The sequence below is a fragment of the Protopterus annectens genome, chromosome 4.part0 (genome assembly GCF_019279795.1).
Source record: "Protopterus annectens isolate FY-2018-M chromosome 4.part0, PAN1.0, whole genome shotgun sequence".
Taxonomy (NCBI): Eukaryota; Metazoa; Chordata; order Ceratodontiformes; family Protopteridae; genus Protopterus; species Protopterus annectens.
The window spans coordinates 1124518624-1124526028 of NC_056733.1; the positions used below are offsets into that span (position 1 = coordinate 1124518624).

Sequence of the window (7405 nt, forward strand, 5' to 3'; positions counted from 1 at the left end):
TTATATAACAGTAATGCTGACCAATACAAACAGAACACTTCCTCCATTTCCTCTAAGCTGGTCCATTTTCCCCTGCATTTCTGCAACACAGTAATGGTTTGTTTTGCTGATATATGAAAGGCAATGCCACCTCCAACATTTGCACTCTTTCAAGCAGAAAAACACAAAATCAGTTACCATTAGAGGAATACTATTTAGGTATTCTGAGCTCAGTCCTACAAGAAAAAGAAATTTAAGAGTTATACATTATTTCATAATAAATTGACAAAAGCAGAAATACATACAGTTCTAACCTAAGTCTAAAATAAATGCTTAAATTATAAAGTAATAGCTTCTCATGTGAATTATATGCATAACCAGCAAACCTAAGAATGTTTTTACTGTTACATGCTAAAGTGAAACTCTTTGCAAAGAAACACTGACTCTGGGTCACAAGACCGTGCATTATATGTCTGGCAGTTCATGCTGTTGTTCTTGTTGTATCTTTTGGCTTTTGTCTGGCAGTTCATGCTGTATAGATGTTAAATGAAGTTTTTATTATTCTTTTTGTTCTCACAAAGTTGAAATACATTTCAAATGTGAAGTAAACCAATGTGTTTCAGTTCTTACTCCTACGCTTTTTTTTAATCACAGGAGCAATGCGCTTAACAGTGACACTAGAATTATGCTTTAATGGCTCTAGTGCTTTAGATCAAAAATCATTTGAATGAATACACTTTCAATTAATACACCTCACACTGAGGGCTGCACTTAGGGTGGCTTTGGTGGTGCAGCGGTTAGCACTGCCACCTCCCAGGAAGATGTTCTCTCGTTTTATTCTTGGCTGGGGTGCCTTCTGTGTGGAGTCTGTATGTCCTCCCTGCGGTCGTGTGTGTTTCCTCCAGGTGCTCCAGTTTCCTCCCACATCCCAAAGACATGTTTCAAGTGGATTGGACACTCTAAGTTGTCCCTAGGTGTGTGTGCACCTTCTGCGGAAGGTTGGGCTGGCAACTCAACACTGTAAAACTCCACAGCCAATTGTTCTGTGGACTGCTGTGGTGACCAATAACAGGAAAAGAAGACACAGATGGTTGCACCTGTGTATTAGGTGCAATTTTGGTGTTACTGCACCTGCTAAGAATAAATCCTCACACAATAACCACACCCAAATGCCGCTGTTTTGCTCAAAATGCTGCAAACAGTGATTTGCACGGATCATTGAGACAAATCACACATTTCTCTTTTAACTTTTACTGGTGCTCTGTTTGTATCAGTAAAGTAATATTTTCAGAGCTCTAATTTCCCCTTGTAGCTACAGATTTAATTTGCAAAGGATTTCACATTTAAATTCCATCTATAAATGTAAGTTTAGTTATAGCGTTAGAGTTTTACTCATATGATGGATAAGGAAGTCTGTTTCACTGTATTTGCTAGAGTTTGTACTTTTGATACAAGGCATGAACTGTACCTTCCTCAGACAACCATTTGTATCAAATAGGCTGCAATTCAAATACTTAAACTGTTTTTCTGGCAATACCACTAAATTGCAGAAAACTTAACCCTGGGAGTTCTGCAGGCAGCCTTGAAATAATGGATATAGTGGGGAAAACAAAAGAAGCAAGAATAAACAAACCAGTCAATGATGGTTTCCAGATGCTCAGGGTATAGAGATGCACAATCAGACACAGTTAAGACACGGGCAGAAATCAGACCCAGTGGCACAGCAATGAGCCAGGCCTCTAATAGTGATTTTGGACGTCAGATTTTGGTGCCACCTATGATGATAATGACCAAGCTGTGTATTCGTAGTCTGATTGGATCATGAAGTACATAACCATTTACTGGCCTCAGAGAAGGACTGAAGACAGTAGCTAAAAAGACAATGGAGACAGAAGCTTAGTTTGGTAGTCTTATAGATTCTGTAGCCCTATCTCCTTCACTTTTTGTTTTCAGAAGATTACAGGGATATGCAAACTACACAAAACAGAATTAGTTCTAAATTTATGGAGCTTCTCATAGGCCAGGAGCCCCTTTTTTCACACTGTTGTTTTTTTCCACAAGCAGTGCTAGCGTGTTTGAGATCCAGTGTCCTAAACTCTCCAGTCCTTTATTCAGAATCTTAAATTAGGGACGTGCTGATTGAAGTGAAGCTGTTAAATAAGAATTAATTTGTCCACTACTGGATGGTCAAGCACTCATTTGGCTACTCGTAGGCCATGGACATAAATGTGGAACTATACTGGTTACCTGCAGTGTGAGCTGGAATTTTCGATGGGAGTTGTTTCATCAGTCCACTAGACTACTAGAGTATGGAATGGGTTTGTTAACATTTAGGGTGCATTTTAGGAAGCACTCTATCCATCTGTCTATTTACTATACTCTGTTTCCTCATTTCATTGTCACTGTGGTGAGAGCATATTCCACTAAAGAAGAAATTCGGACCAGGAACTATCTTTTGTTGGCCAGTCCAGGGTGTACAGATTCATGCCCACACAAGCATCATCTGTCATCCTGCCAACATATCTTTGAAGTATGAGGAGAAAGCAGATACTTCAGCAAACCCCACAAGAAAAAACAAACAAATTACATTACAAAGAAAGAACCCACAATCAAGACTTGACTAGAGGTCCAAGCACTGCAGGAATATTAAATACATGGACAACATGCTGTCCTGAGACATATGTCTTAACACCAATATTTAATATGCTCCTTGGTCAGAGAGTACATATACTTATTTAAAAAAACTTTAGTATAATGTATTAGATTTTCATTGTTAGCAATCATGAAGTCCTGTGGTCAGAAATCTGACTCTATAACATTTTATGAGCTTTATTATTTAGCATAAGAAGGGGAGGGTAGATAGGTGAAAGGAAAGACATGTACAAGTAGTCCAGAGTATAATCACAGGGTACCTAAAATGATGCATATATTAATGTTCTGTAAGCTATTTTAGGAAGTAATAAACCGTTAAGAACAACAATTGCCAAAATGAAGTGCACTGTCTTTAGCTATACAGAGCATCCCAGTGACACGACCGGATAGCAAATCAATAGGCATTCAAACATAAAGGCAGCAATATAGTCTAAGAACTGTAGTCAGGGATTTCATTCACCTAAATCTGGTGTTTTATTTAAATGAGTTTTAATAGTTCAGTCTGATATTGGTGGAGTTGAAGGTAGTATTGTTTATTTGTTTGTTTGTTTGTTAAGTGGGGTTGTGAACTATTCCCAAAACAACTAATTTCACCAACTGCCGAGGAAATACAACAATGTAAGACAAGTAGTTATAAAGTAGACATAAATATATGACATACAAATAGTAATTACACAGAAGTAACAATAATTTGATGGAATATTTCATTACTTTTTCTGTATGCTTTATATTTACATATGACCAATAATGGTAGATACAAGGTTCTATGCAAGCTTAAGGTAGACATTTATTATTATTTTGTCTGCCTATAGTATAAGAAAGATGACAAAATCTAAAACCTGAAATAAGTTGTGAAAGTCTTGGCCTTTCTCGTAAAGTTGTGGCAAAGTATGTTAAGGGAGAGAGAAATTCTATGTTTACAGAAAATCAAGTAAATGATAGTTATAGAGTCTCCTATTTAGTTTTCAATAGGTAAAGTCAAACGTCTATTTAGGGTTAGATTTTTCCCCCAAATTTCAGCTGTTTTTTCAACCAATTTTATTTATTTATTTATTTATTTATTTAACATTTCTTAACAGGGTAAGTCCATCTGGACATGTGTCCTTTTTCAGTGGAGGTCTGGGGAGAAAAGCTCCTCAAAATCATACAATACAATACAGCATAGACAGTACATTGTATAGTTACATCATAGCATATTAGAAAAAAAATTGAGTTGATTCTATTCTAATATAAACAAAGAATTAGTTTTAGTTAATAATTAGGTAAGCAAGGGATCGAGCAAGAAATTTTTCTATACCTATATGCAACAAAGAAGATCATATAAATGAAATGCTTTCTGAGGGGTTATACTTAGTTCATTGTAGGGTTTTTTAAGTAAACCAAATAGCAGAACCTGCAGGTACGGCAGTGCAAGGCAAAAGCATAAACCATTCAAAAAATTGTAGCCAGCACATCGAGGGTAAGATAAACCAACGTGATCTTTTATTAAATAAATTAAAGCAAGACAAACTGGTTTCGGCTGCTAAACCAAAGCCTTCTTCAGTATCACTGAAATAGTCACCAATTCCACTACAAATATTAATTACAATTAACAACAAGGCATCCCATAGGTTGATCATAGTAATCCATTAAGTCCAGGTGGGAATAATCTCCCCAGTCTAACTAGCCACTTCTTCTCTTTGTTATCCAATATAGTGTGCCAACCAATAGGGTTATTCCTCTTGCCTGAGATAATATCTATAATAGTGAATCTGTAAATAGCAGATGAATGTATTACAGAATGTTTATATAAGGCATTTGTAATCCTTTTATGTTTAATATCACTTAAGTATTGGCTGACCTGAAATTTAAATGACTTAGAGGTTTGACCCAAATAAAAAGCCCCACAGGAACATGTAGCAAAATATACTACCCAGTCTGAGGGGCAATTAGCAAAAAAATTAATGTCATAAACCCTGCTTGTATTCCGAGTACTAAAACCCTTGATTTTGTTAATACTGTTGCAATGAACACAGTGACTGCATGGAAAACATCCAATAATGGCCTCGCCTGTTAGTGTAAGCTGTGCCAAGCACCTTGCCTTATTCAATCTCTGTTTATAATGATTTAAATGTGACCCCACTGTCTTGCCTCTTCTGAAGCCAAAATGGCATCTATTCTGAATGACCCGTCCCAGTTTGTGGTCTGCCTGTAATATGTTCCAATTCTGATGAATGACCTGACAAAACATGTCAGTATTCCAACCATATGTAGTAACAAAACTGGGTTGAGAAGGGATAGGTTTTGTTTTATCCTGATGTCATAAGATCAGACCTGTCCCTACATGATACCTGATGACAAGATATGGTGATAACCCTTGGTTTATAACCCCTATGTTTAAATCTCTGGACCATATCCTACCTGGAGTTCTCATACTGTTGGGCATCAGAACAAATCCGTTTGAGTCTAATAAATTGTGACTTGGGAATGTTACGGGTGACATGTAGCGGATGAAAACTGCTGGCATGTAATATGGAGTTGTATTGAGGGAACTTGCGAAAAACTTGGGTGTTCAATGTACCATCGACATTCTTAGTCACTAAAACAGCTAAGAAAGTTATCTGATGTTGATCTTGGTGACAAGTAAACTGTAAACCCCATTTATTGCCGTTAATGTATTGAACAAATTCCTCAAAATATTCTGCATCTCCCTTCCATGTGAGCCAGCAGTCATCTAGATAATGACGCCAAATGCCAAGTTCAGTTATATAAATGTTATGTAGGTCATCATAAATCAATTGCTTCTCTACATATGCCATAAATAAATCTGTGTATATAGGGGCAAATGATGTCCCCGTGGCAGTGCCACTTGTTCGCCAGAAACATTCCTCTTGATAATAAAAGATGTTCATAGTAAGACCTTTTTCTGTAAGCCCAATCAAAAAAGTATTGAACCCAGGAGGATATAGCTCGGAGATCTGTAACCAATATTCAACTGCCATAAGACCGGGCCAATGTGGGATATTAGTATAAAGGGCTGTTACATCCACTGCACATAGAAGCCATTCTGGTTCTGTTTGGGCATCAGATAAAATCTGTAAAAATTCTGTGGTATCTTTTATTCTTGATCGAACATGTTTCAACAAATGTTTCAAATATTTTGAAGACAAACAGATATGGGCTATGTAAGGGATCCCCTCCCTGAAACAATTGGTCTGCCTGGCGGATCAGTTAGTGATTTATGAATCTTTGGTAACAAATAAAAATATTGTCTGCTGGGGTCATGTACAGTCAGTTGTTCAGAGGTGGTAATGGAAATATTGTTGATAAAAGCATCAATTTGTTTTTTGAAAAAAAGTGTGGGGTCGAATGGCATAGGCATATAATAGTGTCAATCCCCTAGTTGTCTCTGGGCTTCTATATTATATTTATCAAAATCCATTACCACCACTGCAACCCCCTTGTCAGCAGACAATGCCACAATGTTGGTGTTATTTTTAAGATCCTGCAAGGCCTCACATTCTTCATTAGAAAGATTGTGTGTTTTTGGAATCCCCTTACCATATTGATCATGTAGATCTTTGAGAACCTGACTGATGAACTCACTGTACTGTAGGGTTCATTGGTGGCATAAAAGCCGATTTCTTAAATCTAAATACATCATCATGTACCTTATTCAAGTCTTCCTGAAAAAATAACTTTAGGTTTAATAACCGTGCAAAAGAGTAAACATCATTAACAAAATCTTCCTCTTGTATAAAAAGAGCAGGGACAAAAATTCAACCCTTTATTAAGCAATCCAATCTGACTGTTTGTCAAAACCTGTGAGGATATATTCAATACATTCTGATCAATCACTTCTTGCTCATCATGTGTAATAAAGTTTTCATATTCGGAATATCTGTGCCGCTTTTTATGTTTCCTCCCTGCCCGGCATGTTCTAACCCTAAAGGGGCATCACTGTTAGTCCATTTGGGTGTGGGTGATACCTATGTGTGTGCTGCTTCAGTATCTGTAAAGGAGGATGAGTCCTCCCCAGATGTACCCCCAAAGGAAGAGGTGGATTTTCATAAAATAGATCTTGGCAGTTTTCTTTTCCCGAATTTGGGCAGTGAATTTGAAAATTTAACATTTTTGTATGGCCCGAAGGGCCTACCCCTCTCGTAATCACCTAGATCCCTGTTGAATTTGTTGACTTTCCTTTCTTTCAACTGACGTTTCAAAACTAATAAATCTTGGCCGAGTTGCTGAAGACATGTATGGTAAATGGTCTGTCCCTCGAATTGTTTAGTCTGTTCACTGAGTAAGATAATCTCATTCAACCCCTGGTCAATACATCTGTCATAATAGGAAGCCAACACTTCCACAAAGCCCATTGAGGCTTGCTGTTGTACCCTAGCCCAATGTTCTTCCAATTCCTGGTCAATCATATGCACCAAGGACTGTGTCCTTACTCCTAATCCCCTGGGACTAATATTTTTGGCCATGTAGGCTTTAAAAAGCCTTAAATGCCAAACATTGGATCGTAAGGACTTCATACATTTATACAGTTTAGAAAATATGTCCGTACAATCAGGTGTATGTGTGGTTTGATCTGAAGTGGTGGAAATGCTATTGTTAGTATTTAACCCAAAAATCCCTAGGTCATTGCGATCCGAGGATAAACCGTGTAACAGCTGGTTTAAATCCATTTTTATATTGGGTACTAAAAAAGAAAAGGAAAATAGGACACAAACACTGGAGATGTTGAGTATCTAAAGATACTTTAAATAGGTTGGGTATATAATGATCAGGA

The 7405-nt window shown here is 37.2% G+C and overlaps 1 pseudogene; it reads right to left on the bottom strand.

Moving 5' to 3' along the window:
* Nucleotides 1–7097, bottom strand: part of LOC122800422 — a 73677-nt pseudogene extending 66580 nt beyond the window's left edge.
* Between the last annotated feature and the right edge of the window lie 308 nt (nt 7098–7405).